General features: G+C 44.3%; 1 protein-coding gene across 2 annotated transcripts in view; it reads left to right on the top strand.

Moving 5' to 3' along the window:
- The first annotated feature begins 4,093 nt into the window (after positions 1-4,093).
- The window catches only part of CAB39 (calcium binding protein 39), a 49,720-nt gene continuing 37,854 nt past the window's right edge, over positions 4,094-15,959 (top strand). Inside the window, exons 1-2 of one of the 2 annotated variants that reach the window (XM_086618099.1) lie at positions 4,094-4,153; positions 5,530-5,629. The gene's annotated coding sequence lies outside the window, so the exon portion shown is untranslated. The remainder of the gene's footprint in view (positions 4,154-5,529; positions 5,630-15,959) is intronic. The other variant, XM_086618098.1, reaches the window with a different exon arrangement.

The raw sequence follows: 15,959 nt of genomic DNA, 5'->3' as shown, positions 1-15,959 counted from the left end.
ATGCTCACCCAGAGATGTTTCTTTGAGAAAAGCTTCAAGAGTCTGCAGTGAACATTACCAGCCAGCAGTGGGTGAAGTACAATTTCAGGAACAGTCACAGGTGCCTGTGAAAGCTGGGTGATTAAATTCAGCCACTTCAGCTTGGTCCAAAGTTCGAAGAAAGACTCAGGATTCTTGTCCTTCTAAACTTTAAGTAGAAGATATTCAGCATAACTGCAGTCATCCCTACTCCAGATATTTCCTCCCCAAAGCCTTTTCCCTGAAACTCTTTGTCGTGGACCAGGAACCCCGGCTGGACAATAAACTGGATGTTGGTTGTGTTCTTTCCTCTTTGTGTATTTGTCAAGGCTGCTGGCAAGAAAACCCAGATTATTTTTTCAAATGGTCCATGTCGTGCCTGTTGAGCTGGCCATGCAGTGGGCAGGAACACCTCTGTACCCATCGCGTGGCGAGGTGGTGACGTGCATGAGGTACAGGCAGTTGTTTCTACCTTTCTGCTCCCTGCCCCGCTTTCTTACACCCGTAAGTGTGTAAGAGCCCATGGTGCTCTGGCAGCCTCACTGCCTCCATCTGCCCTTGGCCTCAAGGAGAGCCAGCTGCTGCTGTGCAGGACCTGTATCCCGTGCCAGGCACAGTGGCTTGGCATGAGGTACTGTCAAAGGAAGAAAAAGAGGTGAGCAAAGTGGAGCTGCTAGAAGGATTGATTTTACAGGAGATAGCTTTCCCCACTTTCACCATTTGTTGGCATAGGGTGGAGATGAGACAAGCTGACCCTGAATTGCAGAGCTCCCTGGGACCTCAGACCAGCAGCAAAAATCCCTATGATTCATTCTAGCTATCTGTCCCTCCTGAGCAATGCACCTGAGTCCTCGCCTTTCTAACTACCTTTTTTCTTTTTTTTCCAGTGAAGTAACTTGGATAGTTAATCATGTTTATTCACTTCCTAATTTGCAAGAATTAATTTTAATTCACAGTGGATGTCTCAGTCATGGCTGTGAATTAGCGAGCTGCTAGCGTACTAAGAGCTCTCTCACATGTTGAATTTAATTCCTGCTTCCAAGAGCTTAGAAAAATCATGCGCTCTCTGCTCAGGGATTTCCGTGCAGTACACCACACAGGGATGGTAATTGCACTGAACCCATTACTTGCATGATTTTTTTTTCCAATGGTCATTTGTAAAGCAGCTATGTGTATTTTCCAGGAGCTGGTGTTGAATCCTTGTACCAGCACGTGCCTTTAATTCCTTCTTCTCACTAGTCAGTACCCTGAATATTATCTGTTTAAACTTGAATGTTTTTAGCCTAATTACAACTTAACAGCCTGAATTCAGACACACACACCCTTTCCATGTTGGCTTTGGAAACAATTACTCCCAGCTCGCAAGCAGCATATACGAACTGCCAATGTTTCACCGGCCGCACGCTGTGGGACCAGCCAAGCTTGGTGAGCCGTTCCCCAAGGCAGATTCACCTCGTGCAGGCAGCGTGTCCTTCAGCGTGTCCAGAGCTGCTTCATCTCTTATATCTTGATATAAGAACAAGTATATATTTGGGGGATATAAACAAGTATATATAAAAATAGATAGTAAAAAAAATTATAAAAATATGTATCTATAAAAATATATAGTTGCTCTTATATATTTTTATACATATATATATGTACATACACACACACATATTTGCTTATACCCCCGTGTGCTATCCCATGAGGTGCTGAGCACGGCAGGGCTGGCCGCGGCAGCCCCTGGTGGCACCGGCACACTGCCAGCCTGGGCCCGGAGCCTGTGGTACTGGCCCAGGGAAGCATCCCCACCGAAGCAGCATTGCTGCAGCTGCCCAGCCACACCGTCCTGTGCGAATTCCTCTGCGCTTCCACGCTGTCGTATGCAGGCATGGCTGCAAGTGTGGTCAGAAACATTTTTCTGTGTCTGAGCTGTAGCACACAGCTGACTAAGCAGGGTGATTCAAGAAGAACCTGTTGGCTGAGCATTTCAGGTGTTCTATGAGATCTTTCCACATAGGAGATGGCACTGGGAATCTCTTTTCTTCTGCTGTTACAAGTTGTTTCCCACAGCATGTCACAGTTGAGCCCAGGGAGCTACCAGGGTAGAAGCTGGAAGAGGACAAGGGGACTTTGCACAGGGAAGCCAATGGGATGTTGCAGGTGGTGATGTGCAAAGGGTCGAGGAGCGAAAATCCATCTCACAGGGGTGAGAAGTTGGACTGTGAAATACTGGAGGTTGCTGCCAGGCTGCCAGTGCAGAGCACACAGGATATACATCCGAGAACGCAACACGTGGGGCAGCACAATGGGTGAGCACGCTGCTTGGGCACGCCAGCCGAGCGCTGCTGCGCCGCTGTGTTTTCTCGGACAGCTGGGGATCTACTTGTTGTCTGGGTATGAAGACTATTTTTGCTTATGTTTGAGTTTGTGTTGGGCTTTTTTAAATGTGGTAAGTTCCCAGCCCAAGGGAAGGGAACGCCCACCAGGTGTGGAGTAGAGAGAAGACCCTGCAGTCCCCAGGGTATGTGTAGGTCCAACAGCCTGGGGAAACCCCATTGCACTAATTCAGGTGTTGCTACAGAAATTACTTTTCACCTGCCCCGTCACCTCGCCGTGGCTGGAGCAAATTCTCACTCTGTATAATACGAGCTCGTTTGGCTGCGAGCACAGCCTAGCTGAGAGGAGCTTCAGCCCATCCATGCCGAGCTCCCCAAGCCACCCAGCAAGAGTGGCTGGCCGTGCCCAGCGCAGCATCCCGGCGGGAGCCCGGGGGAGGCAGCTTTGCCGGCCCAGTGCCGCTGGCTTTTTGCACGGCAGGCAAGGCAACTGCAGTACAGGGAGTTCAGAGCAGCAACGCGCTGCTGCAGGAAAAAATTATGGCCCTGAAAAGCCTGACCCAAACCCTCCCCAGCGATGTGACAGGGAAGTGCAGGAAGGGATGTGGAGACACATAATTAAAAAGAAGCTGAAGTCAGAAGCTGTCAGCCGGAGCTGTACAGTGCAGCAGAGCACGAGGAGCTTAAGGACGTTTTGGGAAAGCAGGGCAGCAAGTCCCGCGCTGCCGCACGGCACTAACGCGTCAGCCCGTGGGGGCAAGGTTGCACCTCATGGCTTGAGAGAAATTCATGATTTGTTCCATGAAAATGTATTTTTCTGCTTTAAAAGCGTGTCATATATTACACTGTGCTAATGGACAGTATCATCTTGATCTGTGCAGGGAAAGACATGGGTTTTTTTTGATTCAGGCTCATCTGCATTTGTCACGGCGAGGTTAATATGTGAGCATCACCTGCAGGGACACAGGCACAGCCCCAAACGCTTGCACACCGCCATGGGAACTAGCACAAAACCTTCAGGCTGTAATTCACCGGCAACCCGACACGCAGGGCCCGCTGGAGCCCAAGTCCGAGACACAATGCTGCGTCACGAGCCCATGTCGCGACAGACAAAAACGGTTTTCTGACCGTGCTGCGGATGCAAACGGTCCGCAGCAGGTTAAGCCAAAGACGAGCGGGGAAAAATAACTCTAAAAAATAATAAGTCTAAAATAATAAATAAGAAAAAGAAATAAATATTAACGACTAAATAATGAAAAAAGAACAATAAATAATAAGAACGAATAAAATCCAACAGCACATCACCACCGGGGCGGGGTGCTGAGGCACGGACAGCCCAGCGCGGGGGGCGATGGCGCAGCCGGCGGGCTGCCTGACACCGGCTCAACCCGCACCGGGAGGCTGGACCGGCCCCGGCGCACCCATTCGCGGGGGGGGGGGCGGGCACGGCCTCCCGCGGGGCCGCCGTCGCCGCGCCCGCCCCGCCGCGGCGGGAGCTCCCCGGGGGCGCCGCCCTCGGCCCTCCGCGCCGCCAGGGGGCGCTGTGGCGCAGCGGCGGGCGGAAGCGTCGCCGCGCTCCTCTGTCCGCCGCCGCCGCCGCGCTCCGCCGCCGGGCGAGGGAAGGGCCGCTGCGACGCAGCAGAGCGCGGGGCGGGGGGGGGGAGGGGGCCGGGCGAGCAGGGGCCGCGCCGCGCCTCTGCCTTCAGCTGCCGGAGCCGCGCCGCCAGCCGCCGGAGCCGGGGCGGTCGCGCCGCCAGGGGCAGGCCCCGCCGGACACGCCGCTGAGGAGGTGCCAGGCCGCGCTCCGCACCGAGGTACCGAGGCGGCGCGGCGGGGCGGGGGGAGGCCGGCGGCGGGTCGGGCCCAGGCCCGGCACGGCGGGCGGTGCGTGACGGGAGGGAGGCGAAGGCCGCCGGGCCCGACGCGCATTGTCCGCGAGGCCGGGTCGGGCCGGGAGGCGGCGCCGCCGCGGCCGGTGCGGCCGCTCGGGGCCGCGCCGGGCCGTGCCCTGTGGGCCGCGGAGGCCGCCGGGGAAGGTGGCCTGTCCCGGCCGGTGTCCATCGCGTTCCGGCCCCGTGTCTCTGCTTGGCCACGGCCGGTGCTGGGAGGGACCGGCCGAGTCTCGCCGGCTAGATTGGCCTCGGAGGCGGCGCTGCCTCCACGGGGCTTGCGGGCGGCCTGGGCAGGAGCGCAGCTCCCGGCTGGTACCGACTTCACCGGGCGGGCTGTGCGGTTTGGGGTGGGGGGGGCAGTGCGTGTATGTTCGTGTGTGAAAACCAGAGGCAGTCTGAAGGGGTGCAGGTACGGACCGGTGTCTGCGTTTCGCTGATGCGGCAGCGCCTTTATCCCCAAGTTCCTCAAATGCCCTGCCCGGGTAACGAATTAACGTGCAAAACCGCGCAGGGTTTACCGCACCCCGCGGAAACCGAGCCGCCTGTGGGGCGGGAGGCCGCTGCCCGGCACCGCCTGGGATGAGCGGTGGAGGGAGTGCTGTGTCCCGGCCGAGCGGTGGGGGAGAGGCAGGTGGGCACTCTCACCTGGGTTGGCCTTTTGGTCAGAACACCCGGTTAACACCTCTTTGTTGTGTCTTTTATTACGCGGATCGATGGGAGGCGCGGAGCAGGCACCGACTTACGCAGTCCTCTCAGTGTCCAGGTCTAAGGCCTCTTCCTACAATTGTTCATATTCATAGTCCTCATAGGCCTCTGTGCACAAATAACTGCATGGGAGGGTTGTTAAGATCCCATTTTTTTGTGTACTACCCCGTAGAAGGCTGACATAGCGTCACCTCTGTGTGGTATAAAAGAAAAGAGGGTTTTTTTCATTGTTTTTGTCCTACAAATCTGTTAAGTACTATTGGTATTGAAGCTGGGATGTATCCAGTATTTTATTTTGTTTTGTTTTAAAGAACATTTAATTTTTGTTAAGTGGTCATGTAGGTGTATAGGATTTATTTAAAACATATATGGTGTGATTTAATTTTCATGATGAGTTAAAGATTAAACTATATGATCTAGGCTCTTCAGTGTCAGTGAGGCAAGTAACAGTGCTTGGGAGAACAGTTTAAATGTAGATCAGAAATGAAATTTGATTAGCATCAAAATATTGTAAATTTCTTTTTGTGTTTTTTTTTTTTTAAATTTACCTATCAGAAACTTTAATTCAAGGCCCTGTGTTTTCTCTTCAGCAGTGTAGCTCATCATCAGGAAATGTGTCTTCCTTTTTAACGCGAGGAGATGATGAAATCGTGGAGGAAATGTAACATCCTGAGCTTGCATCTAAACTTTTAAGTAATAGTTTTTTACTATTTAAACATTGTGTATCTTTAGTTAACACCTGTTACCTAATACCTGTTGATGTGACGCATGTCTTTAACTGCAGAGGAAAAAAAGACCAAGAAGTATTCTCTGAGTTAGAGTAAGCATGGTGCCTGTTTCGGGGTCAGTAATAACGTGATATTTTTTTTTCAGTTGTCCTGTGTGAACTGGCAGCTCATCTGAGCTGTAAGAGTGGCATGATGCCCCTTGGCGCTGTGTCTTGGTAGGATTCCGCCTGTCATGGACTTGCTGTTGTAAGAACACTGTATTTTACAGTTAGCTTCACGGGTGTTTTGTGATGTGAGAAACTGTGGATTCATCCAGCTGGTATACGCTTGGCTCAAATTTACTTGTGTTTAATCCGTAATCTTGACGGTAGTGTGATACACACGTTGGGGACTTTCCTCCGTCTGACAGAACAAGTGCCGTAGTGCAGGAGGAGACTGCGTTTTCTGGTGTTGGGAGTGAGCCGAGTAAAGGTGTTGTAGTGTCAATTCGTACATGTGGGCTAACGTGCTGCTGAATAGTTCTAAAAACTGGTAGCATTGGCTTAATTGCCTTCTGTTATTTATGTTGACGCAGAGTTCTGAAACTTTGATGCGTTCTGTAGGCATTTAGTGTATGGTGATAGATGGAGGACTATAAAGCAGTCGCCTTTATTTGTATAAATACGTATATCTTTAAAAATACGAAATCTAAATAAAAGTGCCGGTTAAGTAATGCTTTGTGACAATGTCTTTGAGAGATAATCATGCTCTTTGGGTATTATTAGGTGCAGACAAAGGTGTATTCCCAGTGAGGTGTGATAATATTAAGAAAACTCTACCTCTTGGAATTCTTTGATTGCTTTTATGAAATGTTTATTCAGGAGGGAACAGTATCTATTTTGCATCCTATTGTGGAAGCTGATGCATTAGTCTCTTACTACTTAGTGGATGGTAGTTGAATGAGACCTTACCGTTGTGCTGTACATGCTGTACTTTCTAGGATTTTATGGCATTTTTGCGAGTGTTAGAATTTCGGACCAGCGTCCTCCCTTCTGAATCAATTCTGTATCGAGTTTTTGCAGATTTTTTTAAAGAGATGATTGCAGCCTTAGTTTTTATGTGAAATCTTTCTGAAAGCTTTGGTGGTCGCTGTAATGTGCTTAGAGGCTTTAGACACTTGCTAAAATTAAGTTTTTTCACACTGCATGTAGAGTTTTGGAATGGTGCTCTAATAGTTGGAGTTGGTTTGAAGCAGAGCGCAGGAAGGGGCCTCCTGGATGACCTTTTGAATTCCCTTCTGGCCCTGCTTTTCTGTACTTCTGACACTTCGTAATACAGTTTAATTACAAGAGCAGCTATTAAAGTATGATTACCTTTGTCTAATTGGAGGCATCTTGCAGCTTTCTACCAAAAATAAGATTAACTCCTCTGCTGCTTAAAAATTAATAGTACCACAACAGCCTGCAGCTATTTATGTGAATAATGTGCAAAGCAAAAAAATGAACTGAATTTCAAATATCGTATTTTCTACATCATACAGTTGAAATCTTGTAGATTTAGCAATTTCTGGTGAGGAAACAGTGGGCTACATGCACTTTTACCACTTCTTAGCTGCAAGTTGAAGCCAGTTATTAGTAACGTTGGACAAAAACTTTTTTAGTTGTTCAATGATCCTAAGTTAGTGTTGACTGTAATTGTATTTTTGTAGCTGTAGGTAAACCTTGAGCAAGGTGACAGATTCCTTTTGCTGTTAGTGCCCAAGATTGTGCTGTGCTAACAGGAGAACTTTTAAAATCTACTTCCCCATTTTTTGTCTAATTTCGAGTGTTTATTAGTCTGAATTGTTTGCAAGTTAGGCTCTTGTTCCCTTCTCTCTGGTCTCTCTTTCCTCATGTTTTCTCTCAATATTATGCTTCTTGCACCACAAGATGTAGAGGTGTGAACCAGAAGGAAACTGAATGTCTTCAGTTAGAAGATGAAATTTTATGCTGAGATCCCTCCCCACCCCCTCAAGTGCAAACACAAAGGTTAAGTTAGAAGATGAGGCTGTCTTGAATTATTTTACTGGACTTGAGCTAGACTTCTGAATGCATGCTTCAGGAGTACCTAAGGCTTAAAGCGGTGTCATGGGAGTTTGGTCTTTCTGTAGCCTGAGCAGATTTATGTGCTTTCATTACGCCACCTTATGATAAAATGGCACATTCATTTGTCCCTATTTAAATAATCTTTATAAAGGATTGAATTCAGGATTGATCCGAAGTGGAAGCAGACAAAATACTGGGTGTCTACAGGAATAACTGTGGTTGTTCCTCAGCAGACTTAATGGCCTGTTTGGTTTTTTTATTTGAGACATTAATTTAGAAAGTAAATTGCTTAGGTTTAAATAAACAACTGCAATTTGCTTTTTAACTCCCTTGTTTTGAGTAGTCTAGCTAATACTTTGTATAGTCAAAGACATTGTAAAGAGTTCCTGACCGTGAACTTCAAATATGCTAAAAGGAAGCAAATTTTAAGCCTGTGCACAAGGGCATAAAATTGTGGGGGAAATACCTGAATGTTGTAGCTAATCTTGCCGTTTATTGGAAATCTGCTACTTCTAATAAAATACCTAGTTCTTTTCTAAAGATCTATTTGCTTTGTAATTCTTCCTTCCCCTTCAGACACTTGGAGAATTCATCACTAAAAAGTTAAATATAGTAAGACAGTTCAAAAATTGAGAAGTTATAATTATTACAGAACTGTAGTATTAGTGTAACGTGTTTTTCGAAGTTCAGAAACATCTTTAGATGAAGTTATTTAGGAGATATTACTTGGAGTTATTTTAAAATGTTCAGGTATACTGATCATTTCACAGCGAAATGGCTGCATCAGTGAAATATTGCTGTGTGCTGCTTTTGATCCTTATCCTGTTGTGTATTTTTTTATCAATTTGTATTGATAGCAAATTCATTTTTCTTATTAAATGAAGGTAACTAAAAGTTTAGCTACAAACTCTGCAAGATTTGAAAAGTACTTAAAAATAGCTAAGGTAGAACTTGGCTGTAAATTAAATTGATGTGTCAGCTTTTCAGAGACTTGAATAGGCGTGATTGCAAGAGAAGTATTTATGTTCATTCATTCATGTGTATGAAATGTCTTATATCCTTTGAGATTATCTGTGTTAAAACATACCATGAAAAAATTGAGAAGCATTCCCAGAAATGCGGAATGCGTAATCTTTTTCTGGCTGCTAGAGTTACCCAGACAGACGGCTGACGTCTGAAGAAATACCTTTCTGAGAAGTTTTTATTGTTTTATTTACTGACTTTTAAGTGAAACGTGCTAGTGCATAGAAATACGAAGAAAGCTTTAACAGGCAGTTGTGGAAGGCCCCTCTGTCTCACCGTCCAGCTCTTGTGTCTGATGGTGGGTTGGATTTTGCCAGGCAGAAGCTGTGTAACTTTCCCTGTCGTTTTTCTCTTAACTCCCCTGTCCAAGGCCTCACCTGGAAAGGCTTACTGCTTACCATGGATGGATACCTTTTTTTTTTTCCTTTTCACTCAGTTGTTCCTTCAGAGCCTTGACTGCTTCCCACCTCATCTGCTGAGAAGGTTGCTTTAAAAAAACCTGTAGACCTTTAATTATCAGTAGGATCTTGTATGGTAGATGTGTGTGCTGATAGCACACATGCAGAGCATCCTGCTGCAGTGGAGTCTCTGATCTCTTCCTCTGGGTAAGCAGTTTCAAGAGTTTTTGCTGCAGTTGTAGAAGTGAGGCAAAACTTACTTGTGTCATTATGTTTTGTTTTGACTGTTACGTGTGAAGTATGCACTTTACTGCTTTGGCAGATCATACTCCTTTTAATATATGTCAAAAGATGTTTTTGCCTGATGTATTGCAATGGTTTATAAAAGTAACCAGCATATAACATTTTGTTTTTATTGAATGTCGCGTCCAGACAAAGAAAAAGCATAAAAAAAGTTTGTTCACAGACAAGTAAGATTTTAGAAAAGAAAATGTAGGAGATTTTATTCTACCTAAAAGTGACTTCTCAGTGCTACAGACATGCATGGAGCGTAACACAGGTGAGCACTGAGAAGTGTCTCCCACACAGTTTATGAATGCATCGTTCTTCTAACCTGTAACACCTGCTCTTCAAGTCCTAAGTTTCTTCTGACTTGAGATTGGATGTGATGGAGAAACTTCACAGGGGAATTCGAAGAGATACTTTGTACGGAAAGAGTTGAGGCATGGTTCTTGATAAAGGCTTTGTATATGTTCAGTGCTATGTTAGGAAAATGTTGAGAGAGTAAAGTTAAAGCTACCAAATACTCAGAACTTCACTTTGCTTATGCTGATTTGGTACATAAAGTTTGATTATGTGACTTTTCAAGATTTTTTCAGCAGGGCCTCATGTTCAGTCAGTGCACAAGGGAACGCTCAGTGAAGGGGCATCCTTTGCTTGTACTTGTTTAATTGCAATGTAATATTTGGTGTTCCGCTTATAGCACAAATCTCAATTCCCTGCAGACAGCATTCAGGTCCTTGTGGCTTTTTAATTGATTCGTAGATACTAATGAAAGGACATTTCACAGTGTTCTGCAGCAGCATGGTGAATTCTACCCCTTTTTTTCAGGTAATGATGCTTAAGCATGGAAAATTTTCTCCTGTGTTTGAGTGCGTGACGTTGTGTGTGTTGTCTGGTGGAGCACTTGAGAGCTTACACTTCCAAAGCTTTTTTCCCTGTCGCATCCATTCATGATGTGAGATTCAGTTGCCTAAACATAGATGTCTAGTATTATTTTAGATGCTCCAAGGCATCTGCCCAAGACAGATAAGAGGCTTATGATTTTCTGAAGGGACTGTGGAAGACCGTCTGTGCTGTTACAATGCCTTTGCAGTGGTGCTCGCCGTTTAGGCACCTAAATTGTTGCCGTGGTATTAGTTATTAGCGTCAGAGTCTCACGTTGGGCTCCCAAAAAGGGACAGATACTTAAATAGTAACCACATGTTGGACACTTGGGTTATGTGTTGCCTAAGGAGAAAGGATGATTTGGGATAAAATTCTGCTGTCTGGGCCATTGCTTGAGGATTTTGAGTGAACAGCCTGGTTTTACTGTCCTGCCTTGTTACATGCTTTCCAACTTCAAAATTGGTTCCTGTGGAAAATTATTCCTTTTAGTATCCTGATCTCATTTGTCAGTGGAATGAGTGAAGGCTTCTCCTAAAAAAGTACAACTGAGGAAAAATAAAATAAGATAATTAGGAAAACCTTAAATCTTGAAGTGTTGGGCATGAGGGCCTTGCTACTTGAACATGAGAAATTCAGCTTGTGTTAAATATGGACTGAAAGCAAACACAAGTTCCATCCTGCAAGGATGACCCCTTGTCGACAGGCAGCAAAGTCCACACCTTCACACTCCAGCCTCTCCCAAGGGCTTCCCACTGTGCTGCAAGCTTTCCGTGCACTGTCTGGTGGCACCTTAGTGCACTGCGTCACCAAGCTGCTCCAGCAGGCAGATCAAATAGTCTTTTTCCATGTGTTTCTCTGATAATTGTTGACAACAAAGGTAGTTTCTTGAAAATGTTCTGACTTTTCTAAACAAGTGCTGTTGTGGATGTAATTATTTAGATCTGTAATCTCTAAGAAAAGCAATATATTGACTCATCCGTATTGACTAACATAGTTCCGTTTTACATCTATAATTGACATTGAGCAATGTTTAAACTCTGCTCACTGTAATAGGGTGGAGCTGGAGTAAACAGTTTTTCTGTCAGGAACTGCATCCATGCACAGAGCATTTTGGGCAGTCCTGGCACAGCTGTGCAGTCTGACTGATGTTACTCTTACACCACGTGTTGTGGTGAGGAGATTAATGTCCTCTGATCCAAGAGAGCGTCTTTATTTCAGGGTTATGGAATATTTTCAAAAAAAGATGCAAAAACTTCAGGGCATTTGTGCATGATGACAAACTTCTGAACGTATTGAAGTTTTAAATTTTGTGAAAGATTTGCTTGTCAGTTTTCTTCATTCCTTTAACTTGGAAAAAACCAAACAGTCCCCGACCCCCAGCTTTCTAGCTGGTGATTGTAGTTATTCCTTCCTTCCTACCTGTATATATACATTTTTATCTGTCTTACAGAGCAGTGAACTCTGTTTAGTGAGCTTTCATTCTTGTTTGGAAACTTATTTGTGTATATGCGTCTGTGCATATGTATAAATAAAAAACTTTAAAAGCCATAGAAGTATGGATTTGTAGTGTACATCCAACAGCAGATGGATTACATTTTTTCCTTTGAGACTAACCGTGCAGGGCTTTTGCTTCCCTTAGGAATTGCACTGGATAAGGTCTCAGCATTGCTACAGCGTAGTCTGGAGAGCAGTTCTGCTCCCGCTCTGGCATTGGCAGTCGCCCCTCATGTATTACGCAGGTTGAGGTCTTAACAGTATCAAATCTAGGAAGAAATTTCAAATCTGTGTTTCAGAATTCTTGAGCTCTTTAGTGAACAAGGAGAAGGATTGTTGGCCAGAAATACAGACTCTTTCCTCTCTAACTGGGTTATTTTTAACTTTCAGATTTACTTACAAGCATCAAAAAGTCTTAGTAAGTACAGCAGAAGTTTCTACAACTTGTCACTTGTATTTATTATGGTACTCTAACCTTCAGTGTTGTGGATATGTGCCTCTGAGATTTATACCAAAACTGAGAAAATCTGGCCTTTCATCAAGTCCCTAAATTAGATAACCAAGCTCAACTAATTTTATAATGATTGTGAATGGGAAAATTAACATCTGTGTTTCAGGAGCTAAAAGGGAAATCTGAGTAGTTTGAAAAGCAATAAAGTATAATGTCTTCCACATTGTTAATTTAAATCTTTTTGACTTAGCAGTGAAAAAAATTATTTTAATAGATATCTGAATTCTGTGAAGTCTCCTGATTGACTTCTGTATCTAATGGATTATTGATCAGATACTGAAATTGTCACTGCATGCATTCTATTTTTATTATTTTCAGAAATTTTAAAGTTACCATTACAGAATATCTTACAGAATTGATAAGCGATAGTACGTTTTGACTGCAGTGAAACCTTACGTTATAGTTTTAAACCAGTCTTGAAAGCATAGCCTTACCCCTTCCTTTTTAAATTCAGCATTTTCCTAGTATGTTGATTACTTCTGTTGTCAAAAATGGAACTACAATATAGAAAAGTATTTTAGAGAATTATGATTTCTTTTAGCTCGCCTTCGTAATTAGAACTAGTCTGTTAGTATAGAAAAGATTTTTTTTTAACAATTAAAGCTTTTGAATAGCTTCAGAATTTCAGACTTTACCAGATCTGTGAATTATGACAGCTGCAAATTTTTATTTCTAAAGTATTTGATTGATTTAAGGGCTCTTGTTTGTTTGAAGCCTCTTAGTGATGTAGAAAGCAATGACATTATACTGTTGTAAGCTCCTATCAAAGTAATTTTTATAATTCCGTATTTAAATGAAATTAATGTGAAGCTGGTGAACCAGTTAATGATTTTAAAGGTTGTTTTTGTTTTCTGTTGGTTTTTTTTTCCCCACGTAGCCCTAAGGAAGAGAAGCACTTGGCAGGATACTGACGTAGCTGAGATAATGAATAATACACCATGTAGGAGTATAAGCATTTCCACCTGAGCTTGGTGTCAGCCCTTTGGAAGGTCTGCTGTCCTTTGGAATTATTTTTTCAGTAGTTAAAGAGATGACGTGTGATCATTCCTTGGGTGAACTTGTAAAGATAACTTCTGGTAGCGACGTGTGATCATTCCTTGGGTGAACTTGTAAAGATAACTTCTGGTAGCGTTCGAGTTTCTCTTGGTAGCGTTACATAGTAATTGCATTAGAGGAAAGTTGGGAGCTCTTATTTTAGTATTGCGGAACAATTTGGTAGTTCCTTTTCCAGTCTAACTCTTCTTAGCAGATCAGATAAGGGAACTGTCTCTCAGAGATGCTTCAGTTTTTCCGCTGTGTTAGTTGGCCTAATACTAGTCGTTTCTTGTTACAAGCCTCATTTTTTTGCTTGCTCTCTGTAGACCCATAGCTCTTGAACATTTTGGTTTGTGAACTCTAGGTGTGTTGCAGGAGAGATGCTGACTCCTATATAGAAAATAGCAGCATTGCTCTTTCAGTTACATTTTGTGAACCTCTGGGCTGTTCTGCCTTGCAGAATCACGTCTACAACAGCTATTGCTAGCTGCTTTGAAGTAAAAACAGTTGGGAAGTCTTCCTTTGGAAGGGTGCCTTCTGCTGTGGTGTGCTACCACCCACCCCTTTTTTTAATGCAAAAGTGCCTTTTTGAAACTTCTGGGAAACTTGTCTTAGTTCTAGCAAGCATGAATTGTTAAGCTATTTTCTCGTGAGTTTTGTCTGGAATACATTTAAACATTGAACTTTTTATGAGGACCTTCTACCTGTCTGTCCCAAGGTTGTTATTCTCTTGTATTTGTTACTCTGATGGAAGCAGAGAAGTTCACTTGCCATGATGGGGTCCACCTGAAAAGATAACTCAAGTGTAACCCCAAAAGGGAAAGACAGATGAAATTTAGCATGTATGCATACCTGATGAATCACCATAGCCTGTTTCTATTCTATTTCCATTTAAAGTACAAGTAGCTTTCAGTAACTGGAACTCTCAGGTGGTGTCAGGAGGGAAAAGGACTTTGACATGGGTTTTTCAGGAATATCTGGCTTTTCAGAGTGTGTATGCTGATGTATCCTGCTGTATCTTAGATCTTTGGACTGGTGTCTTGTGAGTCAACAGAAGGAGTCTTAGGGTGGCATGGCAAGAGCTTGGACACATTTAGGGGGACAATCTAGGTCATCCTTCCTTTTTGATTCTTATGCTGCAGAGCTGGTGGATGAGAAGCTCAACATGAGCCGGCAATGTGCGCTGGCAGCCCAGAAAGCCAACCGTATCCTGGGCTGTATCAAAAGGAGCGTGGCCAGCAGGTCGAGGGAAGTGATTCTGCCCCTCTACTCTGCTCTTGTGAGACCCCACCTGGAATACTGCGTTCAGCTCTGGAGTCCCCAACACAAGAAGGACATGGCGCTACTGGAGTGGGTCCAGAGGAGGGGCACGAAGATGATCAGAGGGCTGGAGCACCTCTGCTATGAAGATAGGCTGAGAGAGTTGGGGCTGTTCAGCCTGGAGAAGAGAAGGCTCCGGGGTGATCTTATAGCAGCTTTCCAGTACCTAAAGGGGGCCTACAGGAAAGCTGGAGAGGGACTTTTTACAAGGGCATGTAGTGATAGGACAAGGGGCAATGGCTTTAAACTGAAAGAGGGCAGATTTAGGTTAGATATAAGAAAGAAATTCTTTACATTGAGGGTGGTGAGGTACTGGAACAGGTTGCCCAGAGAAGTTGTGGCTGCCCCATCCCTGGCAGTGTTCAAGGCCAGGTTGGATGAGGCTTTGGGCAACCTGGTGTAGTGGAGGATTTCCCTGCCCATGGCAGGGGGATTGGAACTAGATGATCTTTGAGGTCCCTTCCAACCCTAACCATTCTATGATTCTGTGATTTCATGGCATGATGTGGAGTTCGGGGTTAAGTTGAAACTCCTCTGCCTCAAAACATTTGCTACAGAAGGAAAATAAAATGGTTTGATGTTAAAAGTTCTGGCTCTCACATCATCTCTCCTGAAGATTTGTGCCATGGATAGTTCTCTTAACCCTGGTATGCATCATCTGTGCCCTTAAATATATCTTTCTGTGATCTGCCTTGCCCCAAAGGAAGGCACCTGTCTTGGCAGTTGAGAGTTGAGGTGCGATGTGGTTTATGTATCAAAAATGGAATCCATTAGTGACTTTGAAGATTTAGACGAAACATGTGAACTGGCAGGACAAACAGAGGTGGTTCGAGAGAACTGTGTAAAGGACACTTTTACATGCACTTCAGGTATATTGTGATCTTGAAATTTTTTATGTGGAATTTCTGTATCACCAGGCTGGTTCTTTTCGTGAGAGAAAGGAGTGAATTATCCTTTAAGGTTTTGTTTTGTTTGCTTGTTTGTTTATTTTTTATTATCATGGCACACAGTTTGATCGTCAGTTCAGTAATGACTTCTGATATAGTTGAAAAGGGAGATAATATTATCAATATATTTTCTCTTTCCTGAACCCGTGACAGTTTTGTTCAGGCTAGATTTCAGTCAGCTACTTCTCACAGATTTATTTCTTATGACACACTGGTATCTTGGTAGCTATGAGATGTACATTTGAATATCACAGATATGTTCTGGCCTATAATGTGTTGATTTTTTTTTTCCTGTTTCAAGTGATGTCCATGAAACTTGTTCTTGATCTTGAGTATT

The sequence above is a fragment of the Tauraco erythrolophus genome, chromosome 11, assembly GCF_009769465.1.
Source record: "Tauraco erythrolophus isolate bTauEry1 chromosome 11, bTauEry1.pri, whole genome shotgun sequence".
Classification (NCBI taxonomy): Eukaryota; Metazoa; Chordata; class Aves; order Musophagiformes; family Musophagidae; genus Tauraco; species Tauraco erythrolophus.
Note: the sequence above shows the minus strand (reverse complement) of the source record. Positions and strands in the feature narration are given on the sequence as shown.